This window comes from Nicotiana tomentosiformis, chromosome 3 (assembly GCF_000390325.3).
Source record: "Nicotiana tomentosiformis chromosome 3, ASM39032v3, whole genome shotgun sequence".
NCBI lineage: Eukaryota > Viridiplantae > Streptophyta > Magnoliopsida > Solanales > Solanaceae > Nicotiana > Nicotiana tomentosiformis.
In genome coordinates this window covers 146,242,781-146,258,667 of record NC_090814.1, presented here as the reverse complement: position 1 = coordinate 146,258,667, position 15,887 = coordinate 146,242,781, and the positions used below count along the sequence as shown (strand labels likewise).

Genomic DNA, 15,887 nt, shown 5'->3' with positions numbered 1-15,887 from the left:
AGGCTGATGTCGTGCATTTTTCCTTACTGTATTCATTATTCCTGTTGATTCATAGTATATTGACTGCTCCGGTGATCATTATATTGTAGTTCTTTATCTTGTTTTTCCCTCAGTATGTTCTTCTCCCGACATTTCCTGTTTAGATCTTCATTCTATTATTTGTATATACACTGTTAAATTGTACAGGTAGATTTGTAGGTGCCTTGCATTAGCCTTGTCACTACTTCGTCGAGGTTAGGCTCGACACTTACCAGTACATGGGGTCGGTTGTACTGATACTTCACTCTACACTTTCTGTGCAGATTTTGGTACCAGCTCGGGTTGATCGAGATTTGCAATTGGTCTGTTATCCGGAGACTCAAGGTAGATCTGTCGGCATTCACAGACCTTGAAGTCCTCGTCTATCTTTTATGTCCTACTATTTTCTTTCATTCAGACAGTCGTATTTCTTTCAGACTATTACTTGTAGTAAATTCTAGAATAATCGTAAATTGTGACTCCAGATCCGGGTGGTAGTAATTAATACAGTTTTGTGATATTTCGCACTTATTATATTTTATTTTAGTTAATTATTGTTATTTGCTGAATGGAAATAAGGAATTGGTTAATGATTCTCTAACGTTGGCTTGCCTGGCAAGTGAAATGTTAGGCGCTATCACGGTCTCGTTGGTGGGAAATTTTGGGTCGTGAAAGTTGGTATCAGAGCACTATGTTACATAGGTCTCACGATTCATGAGCAAGATTAGTAGAGTCTGGAGGATCGGTACGGAGACGTCTGTGCTTATCTTCCAGAAGCTATGAAGTTTAGGAACAAGTTTCACTTCTATTCTTCTTTGTCATGCGATTTTGCTTTCTCAATACTGATTGAACTCTTCTACTCTTATTCCCTCACAGATGGCGAGAACACGTACCGCTTCCTCAGTTGAGCAGTAGCCAGAGCCTCCAGTGATAGCTCCTACGTGGGGCAGAGGTCGAGGCCGAGGCCGTGCCAGAGACCGAGGCAAGGGCAGGGCTCAGTCTAGGGCCCGAGCAGCAGCCCTAGTAGTGGAGCCTTAGATAGAGATTAACGAGGAGGTTCCAGCCCAGACTGTTCCTATCGGACCAGCTCAGGTTCCGGAGGGGTTCATTGCTACCCCAGTACTTCAGCATGCTTTGGTCCGTTTGGTGGGTCTTATGGAGAGTGTGGCCCAGACTGCGCATTTCCCATGGCACCAGCAGTCTCTCAGGCTGGACGAAGAGCCCAGACTCCTACCACTCCCGCTCCGGAGCAGATAGCTCCCCAGTATCAGGCTCCAGCAGCTCAGCCAATCGGATTAGTTCAGCCGGTTATTGCGGCATAGGTCGGAGATGGGCTAGCTATGTCTTCTGAGGCTTTATGGAGATTGGACAGGTTTACCAAGCTCTTTCCTGTTCACTTCAATGGTGCTCCTTCAGAGGATCCCCAGGAGTATCTTGACATCTGTCACGAGGTTCTACGGAACATGGGTATAGTGGAGTCCAATGGGGTCGATTTTGCTGCATTTCAGATGACTAGTTCTGCCAAGAAATGGTAGAGAGATTACTTGTTGACCAGACCATCTGGGTCGCCTGCTCTTACTTGGGACCAGCTGCTAATGTCGCTAGACGAGTCGAGATGGTTCTTACCCATGGAGGTCAGGGGTCAGACAAGAGGCCTCGTCATTCTGGTGAGTTCAACGGTGCCTCATCTAGAGGCAGGAGTACTTTTGGTTGAGGCCATCCTCCCAGGCCGTTTCATTCAGGGCTCTAGGCTTCCCACGGTGCCTCAGGTTGTCGTGGCCCTCAAATGCATTATTCCGACGAGCTAGCCTATAGTGCACCACCAGCTCCTATTAGTGCACCTCCACTCCAGAGTTATCAGGGTGGTTATTCAGGTCGACAAGGTTAGTTTCAGGGTCAGCAGTCACAGCAGCCGAGGTTATGTTATACTTGTGGTGATCCGAGGCATATTGCCAGATTTTGCCCTCAGGGAACGGGCAGCTCACAGCATCAGAGTTCTCGTGCCATGGTTTCGGCACCAGTTGCCACACCACCTGCTCAGGCAGCCAGAGGTAGGGGCTAGACAGTTAGAGGTGGAGGTCAGGCCGTTAGAGGTGGAGACCAACCAGCTAGAGGCCGTCCTAGAGACGTAGTTCAGGGTGGTGGGGCCCAGCCCCGGTGTTATGCTTTCCCAGCCAGGCCTGAGGCTGAGTCATCTGATACTGTTATCACAGGTACTGTTTTAGTTTGCAGTAGAAATGCTTCAGTTCTATTTGATCTGGGATCTACTTACTCCTATGTGTCATCCTATTTTGCTTCCCATTTGGTTGTGCCCGTGATTCTTTGAGTGCTCTTGTGTATGTGTCCACACCAGTGGGAGATGCTATTATTGTAGATCGTGTTTATCGTTCGTGTGTGGTCACCCTTAGGAGTCTTGAGACTCGTGTAGATCTCCTACTTCTTGACATGGTTGATTTTTATGTCATACTGGGTATGGATTGGCTGTCACCTTATCATGCTATATTTGATTGTCATTGTCACGCCAAGACAATGGCCTTAGCCTTGCAGGGGTCACCTCGATTAGAGTGGAGAGGAAGTCTTGGCCATTCTGCTAGCAGGGTTATCTCTTATGTGAAGGCTCAGCATATGGTCGAGAATGGATGTTTAGTTTACTTGTCTTATGTCCGCGATTCTAGTGCGGAGGTTTCTTCCACAGATTCGGTGTCGGTTGTTGATGAGTTTCCAGAGGTGTTTCCTGCAGACCTGGCGGGGATGCCACCCGACAGAGATATTGATTTCTGCATTGATTTGGCTCTGGGCACTCATCCTATTTCCATTCCGCCATATCGCATGGCCCCGCCAGAGTTGAAAGAATTGAAGGAGCAGTTGCAAGATTTGCTGGATAAGGGCTTCATTAGACCTAGTGTCTCGCCCTGGGGTGCACCTGTGTTGTTTGTGAAGAAGAAAGATGGATCGACGAGGATGTGTATAGATTATCGGCAGTTGAACAAAGCCACCATCAAGAAAAAATATCCATTGCCGAGGATTGATGATTTATTTGATCAGCTTCATGGTGCCAAGGTGTTTTCAAAAATTGATTTGAGATCTGGCTACCATCAGTTGAGGATTAGGGCATCCGATGTTCCTAAGAGAGCTTTTCAGACTCGGTATGGGCATTATGAGTTTCTACAATGTCATTTGGGCTAACAAATGCCCCAGCAACATTCATGGATTTGATGAACCGGGTGTTCAAACCCTACCTGGATTCCTTTGTGGTTGTGTTTGTTCATGATATCTTGATCTACTCCCACAGTCGAGAGGAGCATGAGCAGCACCTTCGGATCGTTCTTCAGACTGTGAAAGACAGCCAATTATATGCTAAGTTCTCAAAATACGAGTTTTGTTGAGTTCAGTTGCTTTCTTGGGTCACGTTGTATCAGCAGAGGGTATTCAGGTGGATCCTAAGAAGATTGAGGCAGTCCAGAACTGGCCTAGACCCACATCAGCTACAGAGATCCGTAGTTTCCTGGGTTTGGCGGGCTATTACCGTCGATTTGTGGAGGGGTTTTCATCCATAGCAGCCTCATTGACCAGATTGACCCAGAAGGGTGCCCCGTTCAGGTGGTCAGACGAGTGTGAAGCGAGCTTTCAGAAGCTCAAGACTGCTTTAACTACGGCACCAGTATTGGTGTTACCCACAGGTTCAGGATCTTATACAGTATATTGTGATGCATCTCATATTGGTTTGGGTGCGGTATTGATGCAGGGTGGCAAGGTTGCATATGCTCCACGGCAGCTGAAGGTTCACGAGAAGAATTACCCTGTTTATGATCTAGAGCTGGCAGCCATTGTTCACGCGCTGAAGATTTGGATGCACTATCTTTACAGCGTGCCATGTGAGGAATTCACTGATCATCGGAGATTGCAGTATTTGTTCAAGCAGAAGGAACTCAATTTGAGGCAGAGGAGGTGGCTGGAGCTATTGAAAGACTATGATATCACCATATTGTATCATCTCGGGAAGGCCAATGTGGTGGTCGATGCTTTGAGTAGAAAGTCAGTTAGTATGGGTAGCCTTGCATATGTTCCAATTGGTGAGAGACCACTTGCATCGGATGTTCAGGCCTTGGCCAACCAGTTTGTGAGGTTAGATGTTTCTTATCCCAGCTGTGTTCTAGCTTATACAATTGCTCGGTCTTCTTTGTTTGAGCGCATCAGAGATCGGCAGGATGATGATCCTCATTTACTTGTCCTTAGAGACACAGTACGACACGGTGGTGCCAAGCAGGTTACTATTGGAGATGACAGAGTTTTGAGGATGCAGGGTCGTATTTGTGTGCCTAATGTGGATGGACTTCGTGAGTTGATCCTTGAGAAGTCCCACAGTTCCCAGTATTCTATTCATCTGGGTGCCACCAAGATGTATTAGGACTTCAGGCAACATTATTGGTGGAGGCGAATGAAGAAGGATATTGTTGCCTATGTAGCTCGGTGCCTAAATTTCCAGCAGGTGAAGTGTGAGCATTAGAGACCTGGTGGTTTACTTCAGAGGTTAGATATTCCTGATGGAAGTGGGAGCGTATCACTATGGACTTTGTTGTTGGACTTCCACGGACTCAGAGGAAGTTCGATGCAGTTTGGGTCATTATGGACAGGCTGACCAAGTTAGCGCATTTTATTCCTGTGGCAGTTATCTATTCCTCGGAGCGATTAGCAGAGATTTATATTCGGAAGATCGTTCGGTTTCATGGTGTGCCCATGTCTATCATTTCTGATCGAGGTACACAGTTTACCTCGCACTTTTGGAGGGCAGTTCAGCATGAGTTGGGTACGCGGGTTGAGTTGAGCACAGCATTTCATCCTTAGACAGACGGGCAGTCCGAGCATACTATTCAGATCTTGGAGGATATGCTCTGTGCCTGTGTTATTGACTTCGGAGGTTCTTGGGATCAGTTTTTGCCGTTAGCGGAGTTTGCCTACAATAACAGCTACCAGTCAAGCATTCAGATGGCTCCCTATGAGGCATTATATGGTAGAAAGTGTAGGTCGCCAGTTGGGTGGTTTGAGCCGGGGGAGGCTCGGTTATTGGGTACAGATTTAGTTCAGGAGGCCTTGGACAAGGTCGAGATTATACAGGATCGACTTCGTACAGCTCAGTCCGGGCAAAAGAGTTATGTCGACCGTAAAGTTCGTGATATTGAATTCATGGTTGGAGAAAGAATATTGCTTCGGGTATCACCCATGAAGGGTGTAATGAGATTTGGGAAGAAGGGCAAGTTGAGCCCTAGGTATATCGGGCCATTTGAGATCCTCGAGAGAGTAGGGGAGGTAGCTTATAGACTTGCGTTTCCTCCAGGGTTATCCTCAATTCATCCGGTATTTCATGTGTCTATGCTCCGAAAATATCATGGTGACCCGTCCCACGTGTTAGACTTCAGCTCTATCCAGTTGGACAAGGATTTGACTTACGAGGAGGAGTCGGTGGTTATTCTAGCCCGGCAGGTTCGTCAGTTGAGGTCAAAGAGTTACCCTTCAGTTCGAGTGTAGTGGAGAGGTTAGCCTATTGAGGCAGCTACTTGGGAGTCCGAGTCCGATATGCGGAGTAGATATCCCCACCTTTTCACCAGCCCAGGTACTTTTCTATGTCCGTTCGAGGACGAACGATTGTTTTAGAGGTGGAGATTGTGATGACCTAAAAGGTCATCTTATGATTTAGAACTCGAATCGGCGATATTAGGCCTTAAAAATCTCATTTTTACCCTCCTCGATTTGTGTGCACAGTCCGGACAGGTTTTCGGAAAGCTTTTATGTTGAAAACTAATGAAAATAAGAATTTTTGCCTTAAAAGTTAATTTAAGTTGACTTCGGTCAATATTTTTGATAAACAGGCCCAGATCCGTATTTTGACGGTCCCGGTGGGTCCTTATTGAATTATGGGACCTGGGCATATGCCCGGAATCGAATTCGGAGGTCCCTAGCTCAAGTTATGAATTTTTGATAAACATTAAAAGTCTGAAAATTAATTATTTGTAAGAATTTATTGACGTTTGGCATTGTTAGTACCAGGTCCGTATTTTGGTTTCGGAGCCCGGTACAGGTTCATTATGATATATAAGCCCTGTCTGTGAAATTTGGTGAGAAACGGAGTTGATTTGACGTGATTCGAACGTTCAGTTGAGAAAATAGAAATTTTAAAGTGTTCTTCAGAATTTCATTTGATTTGGTGCTAAATTTAGAGTTCTAGGTGTTATTTTGTCGATTTGATCGCGCGAGCAAGTTCGTATGATATTTTTAGACTTGTGTGCATGTTTAGTTTAGAGCCCCGAGGGCTCGGGTGCGTTTCGGATATGCCACGGGATGTTTTGGACTTTGGAAATCTGGTTTTTCTACAGAATCTGTGTTTTGGCATGTCCTTCTTCGCATTCGCGAAGGTACTCTCGCGAACGTGAAGAGTAAACTGGGCATCTGAGGATTTCTTCTTCGCGAACGCGAAGGCTTGGTCGCGAACGCGAAGCGATGGGGGCGTTACCCTTCGTGAACGCATAGCGCTAGGCACTGGGGAGGGGCAGCCAACTTTTTCTTCATCGCGAACGCGAATAATGACTCGCGAACGTGAAGACCAGGGAAGGGTAGCCTACGCGAACGCGATCACTACTTTGCGAATGCGAAGGCTTTGCAGCTCATACACTTCACGAACGCAACAGTGCTCTCGCGAACGCGATGAACACTGTCGCCCATCACTTAACAGAACCCAAAAACGGAATTTTTGCCAAAAACTCATTTTTCTCAAAAACCAAACGGTGAGAGGCGATTTTCCAAGAGTCATTTCTTCCCCAAATTGTTGGTAAGTGATTCTAAACCATTTTCTTTCAATTACCCATTACATTTCTTGAATTTTCAACCTAAAATCTAGAGTTTTTATGGTAGAATTAGGGGCTATGGTAGAAACTAGGGATTTCGGGAATTTGGGGATTTAGACCTCAAATTGAGGTCGAATTTCAAAACTAATTACATATTCGGGCTCGGGGGTGAATGGGTAAAAGGATTTTGGTCAGAAACTCGAGTTTTGACCAAGCGGGCCCGGGGTCGATTTTTTGACTTTTTGGAAGAAAATTTGGGAACTTTAATTTATGCAATATAATTGATTCCTTTAGAAATATTTGATATTATTGAGTCATTTTTGAATAGATACGAGTGATTTGGAGTTGAATTCCAAAGGAAAAGCTGTGATTGAGAATTAAGTGGCCTTCAAAGCGAGGTAAGTGTTGTGTCTAACCCTGACTTGAGGGAATTAGGAACCTTAGATTACTTGCTAAGTGAAATCCATGTGAGCGGCGTATATTTGAGGTGACGAGTACTTATGATCCGCCAATTTACCTGTTTTTCATGTTTCTATGTTTTTCTTATATTGTCTTTTCCTATGTCAAATTGTTACGTGTTACACTAGTGTTGTTCAATTTATCGTTCTTATCATGTTTACTGATTTTCTAGTGATAATAATGTTTTTATTTCAAAGTTGAGATTGATATTATGGAACCAAATAATGAAGTAAGGTTTGTACTTGTTATTCTATCTCCCTGTTGTTATTTAAGCATTGCATTATGGTAAGGGAGAGTGTTAATGCACGAAGGGTGATGTCGTGCCATATTGTGAGTGTTAATACACGAAGGGTGATACCGTGCCATATTGTGAGTGTTAATGCACGAAGGGTGATGTCGTGCCATATTGTGAGTGTTAATGCACGAAGGGTGATGCCGTGCCATGATATGAGAGTAAAAGCACGAAGGGTGATGCCGTGCCGTTTCTATTAATTTTATGGTGAGATTGAGAGTAAAAGCACGAAAGGTGATGCCGTGCATTTTTCCTTACTGTATTCATTATTCCTGTTCATTCATAGTATATTGATTGCTCCGGTGATCATTCTGTTATAGTTCTTTATCTTGTATTCCCCTTAGTATGTTCCCCTCATGACATTTCCTGTTTAGTTCTTCATTTCCATTATTTGTATATACATTGTTAAATTGTACAGGTTGATTTGTAGGTTCCTTGCCTTTGCCTCGTCACTACTTCGTCGAGGCTAGGCTCGACACTTACCAGTACATGGGATCGACAACCTGTTTGGCATCACCGTGCCGCATCGTGTCCTTAAGGACAAGTAAATGAGGATCCTCATATTGTCGCTCTCTGATGCGCTCATATAAAGAAGACTGAGCGACTGTGCAAGCTAGAACCCGACTGGGTTCTGAAACATCTAACCTCACAAACTGATTAGCCAAAGTCTGAACCTCTGCAGCTAACGTACTCTCACCAACGGGATTATATGCAAGGCTGCCCATACTCATAGCCTTTCTACTCAAAGCATCGGCCACCACATTGGCCTTTCCGGGGTGATACAAAAATGGTTATATCATAGTCTTTCATCAACTCCAATCATCTTCTCCGCCTCAAATTGAGATCTTTTGTTTGAACAGATACTGTAGGCTACGATAATCAATGAATACCTCACATGGTACGACGTAAAGATAGTACCTCCAAATCTTCAGCGCGTGAATAATGTTTGCCAGCTCTAGATCATGAACATGGTAATTCTTCTCGTGAACCTTCAACTGCCGTGAAGCATATGCAATAACCTTGACACCCTGCGTCAATACCACACCAAAACCAATACGAGATGCATCACAATATACTGTATAAGATCTTGAACCTGTGGGTAACACCAATACTGGCGTCGTAGTCAAAGTTGTCTTGAGCCTCTGGAAGCCCGCCTCACACTTGTCTGACCACCTGAACGGAACACCTTTTTGGGTCAGTCTGGTCAATGGGCTTGCTATAGATGGAAACCCTTCCACGAACCGACAATAATAACCTGCTAAACCTAGGAAACTCCGGATCTCTGTAACTGAAGTAGTTCTATGCCAATTCTGAACAGCCTCAATCTTCTTAGGATCCACCTTTATGCCTTATGCCGATACAACATGCCCCAAAAAGGCAACTGATTCTAACCAAAACTCACATTTCGAAAATTTTGGTATATAACTGATTATTCTTCAAAGTCTGAAGCACACTCCGAAGATGTTGCCCATGCTCCTCTCGATTGCTGGAGTAAATCAAGATATCATCAATGAATATAACCACAAAAGAACCCAAAGAGGGCTTGAACTCCCGATTCATCAAATCCATAAGTGTTGCTGGGGTGTTGGTAAGCCCAAATGATATTACTAGGAATTCGTAATGCCCATACCGAGCCCGAAAAGCTGTCTTAGGGATATCAGATGCCCTAATCTTCAACTGATGGTAATCAGACCTCATAATTATTTACCCGAATTAACGAATCACATTTAAGACCATTTGGACAGGCACCTATCTCGTAGGTTAAAACTCAATAATTACAACACAAATTTGGCAAGTATGCACAGAGAATTTCATATAAGAATTTTCAATTAGACCTAACATGCATGACTGAGATATGATATGCCATGAAATAAATATGATTGAGTATGAATTTTCAATTTAAACAAAATATTTCACAACAATATGACCTCTGTGGGTCCCAATAATACTGGCACGTAGTCTCAACATAATTTTTAATATGCTTTTCAGCTCAATTTTTTTAACTCATAAAATCACATGAAAAATTCCAAGATCATTTGACTGCAAAATTCCACAGAAAAAATTATGTCATAATTTATTTAGTGCACGCCCACACGCCCGTCATCTAGCATGTGCGTCACCTCCCAACAACTTACAAAATACATATATTCAGGGTTCATACTCCAAGATTAGAAGAGTTACTTACCTCAAACAAGCCAAATCCAATGTCGAGCAAGCTAAGCAATGCTCCAGAAATCCCATTATGCGCGTATCAACTCCTGAATGGTTCGAATTTACCACAATTAATTTGATTCAGTCCACATAATTTATAGGAATTAAATTTCATATCAAAATACTAATATTTTCCAAAAATCCAAAATTACGCCCCAAATATTACCCGTGGGGCCCACGGCTCGAAATCCGATGAAACTCACAAAATACGATAACACATCCAATTACAAGTCCAACCATACTAATTTCACTCAAATCCGACTCCAAATCTGTATTCAAACTTGAAAAATTCGTTTTGTGACATTATAGAAATTTCCTTCTATTTGTCTTGAAGATTCAATAATCTTACACCAAAAATGAAGATCAATTCATGGAATATAATCACAAGGGAGTTAAGAACACTTACCCCAAGTTGTGTGGAAAACTTCCTCTCCAAAATCGCCCAACCCGAGCTCCAAAATTCGAAAATGGGTAAAAATGTCGAACCCTCGAATTTAAGGTTCTGCCCCAGCGCTTTTTGCATCTGCGGAAAAGTTTTGCGCACCTGCGCATCCGCTTGTGCGAGCAAAACGTCGCATTTGCGGACTCCACTCGCCTGCCCAGTTTTCGCTTCTCTGCGCATCCGTCCGCATCTGTGCTCACGCAGGTGCGCAATTTTCCCTCGCACCTGCGACCAATGCGTCACTTCCCTCTGCCCGCATCTGCGCTCCTTCTCGTGCAGGTGCGATTCCGCACCTGCGACTACTTATCCGCAGGTGCGATTACACCAGAAGGCTTCAGTTCCAGCAGTCTTCCAAATTCAAAAATCAATCTGTTAACCATACGAAACTCACCCGAGGCCCTCGGGTCCCCATCCAAATATACTAACAAGTCCCATAACATAACACGGACCTTCTCGAGGCCTCAAAACACACATAACAACAACGAAACGACGAATCACGCCTCAATTCGAAATCATTGAACTTTGAAACTTCAAATTCTATAACTTGTGCCGAAACACATCAAATCACATCCGATTGACTTTAAATTTTGCACACAAGTCAGGTTTTATATTACGGACCTATTCCAATTTTCAGAATCGGATTCTGACCCCGATATCAAAAATTCAACCCCCCGGTCAAACTTCCCAAAATTTTATCTTTCGGCATTTCGAGCCTAATTCCACTACGGATCTCCAAATAATTTTCCGGACACGCTCCTAAGTCCAAAATTACCATACGGAGCTATTGGAATCATCAGAATCAAATTCCGACATCGTTTACATATAAGTCGACATCCGGTCACTATTTTAACTTAAGTTTTAAAACTTGGAACTAAGTGTTCCAATTCATTCCAAAACCTCACCGGACCCGAACCAATTGCCCCGGCAAGCCACACAACAACTGTAAAGTATAATTTGACCAGAAAATAGGGAAACGGGGTTGTAATACTCAAAATGACCGGTCGGATCGTTACATAAACACATAAGTAGATTATAGAATTACGAAGCTTTCTCATACGTGGAGCACAATAGGAGGACTCGTCTTGATACTCAGAACCGAATCAATTTAAGGAGATTATTCCTTTATTTTAAATTGAGGTCGTACCCATAACGACACCATTTGATGTAACAACCTCCGCCATACCATAAAACAAGTATAAAAACGGCTGGGTCTCCACCTCTAGGACGCCTTCTACCCACCTGGCCTCTACCTCTAACGATCTGACCTCCACCTCTAGGTACCTGACCACTGCCATAAGTACCCCTGCCTCCATACGAGGCACCACCAAAACCACCGAACTAACGATGCCTCTTATCGAAAATCTACCCTCTCTCCTGTGCAAGAACCATCTCGATCCTCATCACGACATTAGCAGCCGCTTGAAAAGAATCCTCACTTCCGGTATCCTTGGACATCTGAAGCCTGATAGGGTAAGTGAGTCCCTCCATAAACCTCCTCAGTCTCTCTCCCTCAGTAGGTAGTAAAAGGAGAGCATGACGGGCCAAATCCACAAAACGGGACTCATACTGAGTAATAGTCATACTGCCCTCTTCATAGGCTTGCCACAGACACCTATGGAGAATTATCTCTCCCAAGTCCAATTTCTTCTTTTTTTATGCTGACTCAACACTGTTGAGCTGACCCTGAACAAGTGGCAGCTACAATAGTAACGCAGGTACAACTTCAAGTCCCGTAACCATCGAGCACAGCAACAACAACAGCCAACATCTGCATGAAATATGCAGAAGTGTAGTACAGTACAACCGACCCCATGTACTAAGTAAGTAACAAACCTAGCCGTAGGTTGAAAGTAGTGACGAGCTTCCACCAAGGTCGGGTACAAATTCAATAGTCCAAAATAGTCCATAATAACATAAAGAAAATAATACGAGAAATAACTCAGAGATAAAATGCTCAGGCAAATCATGATTTCAAAAATAATAGTTCTTCCTTTCAAATACATCAGTGAAAACCCAAATCGTTTGCCGAAGTTGCCAAAAATATGAATAGTTCGAAAACAATAATTTCTCCCAAAAATATTTTTAATAATAAATAAGATGTTTCATTTTCATTTCGGATAACCCGTGTAAAACAAATGCATCACTATGCCCATCTATCAAAATGTGTGAGAAATCATGAATAATGTGATACCGTACAACATGAGGAAAATACATCTCTATGAACATATGTCATGTGTGCATGTCAATGCAATGTATCTCAGAGATTGTACTCATGTACTCACACTCTCAGAGTACTCAATCTCACTGGGTCGCATTCTCTCTCACTGTGCTCAGTACACTCAATCACTCAGCGCTATACAATACCTGATGCGGCGTGCAGCCCGATCCCTGTTTATAATCGACTGCGCTCATTGGGGGTGTGTACAGACTCATGAGGGGCTCCTACAGCCCAAGTGCTATAAGCACGGACAACTCACGTGCTGCACGGATAACTCACGTGCCATAATATAAATATCTGGATCCGCACGGCCAACTCACGTACTGCACGACCAACTCACGTGCAATAATAATATAAGGATCCGCACGGCCAACTCATGTGCAATAATAATATAAGGATCCGCACGGCCAACTCATATGTTGTACGGCCAACTCACGTGCAATAATAAGCCAATAAGGCCTGCTGCAGGCGGGCAGCCCCGATCCCAAAATATCCTCACAATCAGGCCCTTGGCCTCCCTCAATCATCAATCTCTCCAGTCTCTTTCTCATGGGCTAACAATATCATGAGAATAGCCCAAAAATGATGATATGATGTATCAATAAATAACAACAGAGACTGAGATATGATATGCCATGAAATGAATATGATTGAGTATGAATTTTCAATTTAAAATAAATATTTCACAACAATATGACCTCTGTGGGTCCCAATAATACTGGCACATAGTCTCAACATAATTTTTAATATGATTTTCAGCTCAATTTCTTTAACTCATAAAATCGCATGGGAAATTCCAAGATCATTTGACTGAAAATTCTACAGAAATAATTATGTCACAATTTCTATAGTGCACGCCCACACGCCCGTCACCTAGCATGTGCGTCACCTCCCAACAACTTACAAAATACATATATTCAGGGTTCATACCCTCAACTCCAAGATTAGAAGAGTTTCTTACCTCGAACAAACTAAATCCAATGTCGAGCAAGCTAAGCAATGCTCGAGAAATCTCATTATGCGCGTATCAACTCCTGAATGGTTCGAATCTACCACAATTAATTTGATTCAGTCCACATAATTTATAGTAATTAAATTCCATATCAAAATACTAATATTTTCCAAAAATCCGAAATTACGCCCCAAAAATCACATGTGGCCCCCACGGCTCGAAATCCAATGAAACTCATAAAATACGATAACCCATCCAATTACAAGTTCAACCATATTAATTTCACTCAAACCCGACTCCAAATCTGTATTCAAACTTGAAAAATTCGTTTTGTGACATTATAGAAATTTTCTTCTATTTCTCTTGAAGATTCAATAATCTTACACCAAAAATGAAGATTAATTCATGGAATATAATAACAAGGGAGTTAAGAACACTTACCCCAAGTTGTGTGGAAAACTTCCTCTCCAAAATCGCCCAACCCGAGCTCCAAAATCCGAAAATGGGTGAAAGTATCGAACCCTCGAATTTAAGGTTCTGCCCCAACGATTTTCGCATCTGCGGACAAGTTTTGCGCACCTGCGCATCCGCTTGTGCGAGCAAAACGTCGCATTTGCGGACTCCACTCGCCTGCCCAGTTTTCGCTTCTCTGCGCATCCGTCCGCATCTGTGCTCACGCAGGTGCGGAATTTTCCCTCGCACCTGCGACCAATGGCTCACAGCCCTCTGCCCGTATCTGCGCTCCTTCTCGTGCAGGTGCGATTCCGCACCTGCGAAGCTCGCACGTGCGACTACTTATCCGCAGGTGCGATTACACCAGAAGGCTTAAGTTCCAGCAGTCTTCCAAATTCAAAAATCAATCTGTTAACCATCTGAAACTCACCCGAGGCCCTCGGGTCCCCATCCGAACATACCAACAAGTCCCATAACATAACACGGACCTACTCGAGGCCTCAAAACACACATAACAACATCGAAACGACGAATCACGCCTCAATTCGAAATCATTGAACTTTGAAACTTCAAATTCTATAACTTGTGCCGAAACACATCAAATCACATCCGATTGACTTCAAATTTTGTACACAAGTCAGGTTTCACATTACGGACCAATTCCAATTTGCAGAATCGGATTCTGACCCCGATATTAAAAATTCAACCCCCTGGTCAAACTTCCCAAAAATTTATCTTTCGGCATTTCAAGCCTAATTCCACTACGGATCTCCAAATACTTTTCCGGACACGCTCCTAAGTCCAAAATCACCATACGGAGCTATTGAAATCATCAGAATTAAATTCCGAGGTCGTTTACATATAAGTCGACATCCGGTCACTATTTTAACTTAAGTTTTAAACCTTGGAACTAAGTGTTCCAATTCATTCCAAAACCTCACCGGACCCGAACCAATTGCCCCGGCAAGCCACACAACAACTGTAAAGTATAATTTGAGCAGAAAATGGGGAAACAGGGTTGTAATACTCAAAACGACCGGTCGGGTCGTTACATAAACACATAAGTAGATTATAGAATTACGAAGCTTTCTCATACGTGGATCACAATAGGAGGACTCGTCTTGATACTCAGAACCGAATCAATTTAAGGAGATTATTCCTTTATTTTAAATCGAGGCCGTACCCATAACGACACCATTTGATGTAACAACCTCCGCCATACCATAAAACAAGTATAACAACGGCTGGGTTTCCACCTCTAGGACGCCTTCTACCCACATGGCCTCTACCTCTAACGATCTGACCTCCACCTCTAGGTACCTGACCCCTTCCATAAGTACCCCTGCCTCCATATGAGGCACCACCAAAACCACTAACGATGCCTCTTATCGAAACTCTACCCTCTATCCTGTGCAAGATCCATCTCGATCCTCATCGCGACATTAGCAGCCGCTTGAAAGGAATCCTCACTTCCGGTATCCTTGGCCATCTGAAGACTGATAGGGTAAGTGAGTCCCTCCATAAACCTCCTCAGTCTCTCTCCCTCAGTAGGTAGTAAAAGGAGAGCATGACGGGCCAAATCCACAAAACGGGACTCATACTGAGTAATAGTCATACTGCCCTCTTCATAGGCTTGCCACGGACACCTATGGAGAATTATCTCTTCCAAGTCCAATTTCTTCTTTTGTTATGGTGACTCAACACTGTTGAGCTGACCCATTTCTTAACATAATCATCGAATCTTCTTTGGGGTAACCCTCACCCCTATTTATACACAACGATCACAAAAGTAGAGCTCCATACAGGCAAATCTTGGAACGAACCACATAGTCCAGAATCTCGTCAACCACTGTACTTCCTCCGATGCACTCCAAAATCCGCAACTATGACGTCCACGCTGAGTAGACATTCTATAGATTTAAAGTTGTTTCTCTAACTCCTTTGGAACTGAAGTATAGGATTATTAGGTAGGCGGACATACCGCAAGTCCCAACCTTATCCTC

General features: G+C 43.5%; 1 pseudogene; it reads right to left on the bottom strand.

Moving 5' to 3' along the window:
• LOC138891460 (uncharacterized) overlaps positions 1-15,887 on the bottom strand; it is a 38,507-nt pseudogene that overhangs the window by 6,965 nt on the left and 15,655 nt on the right.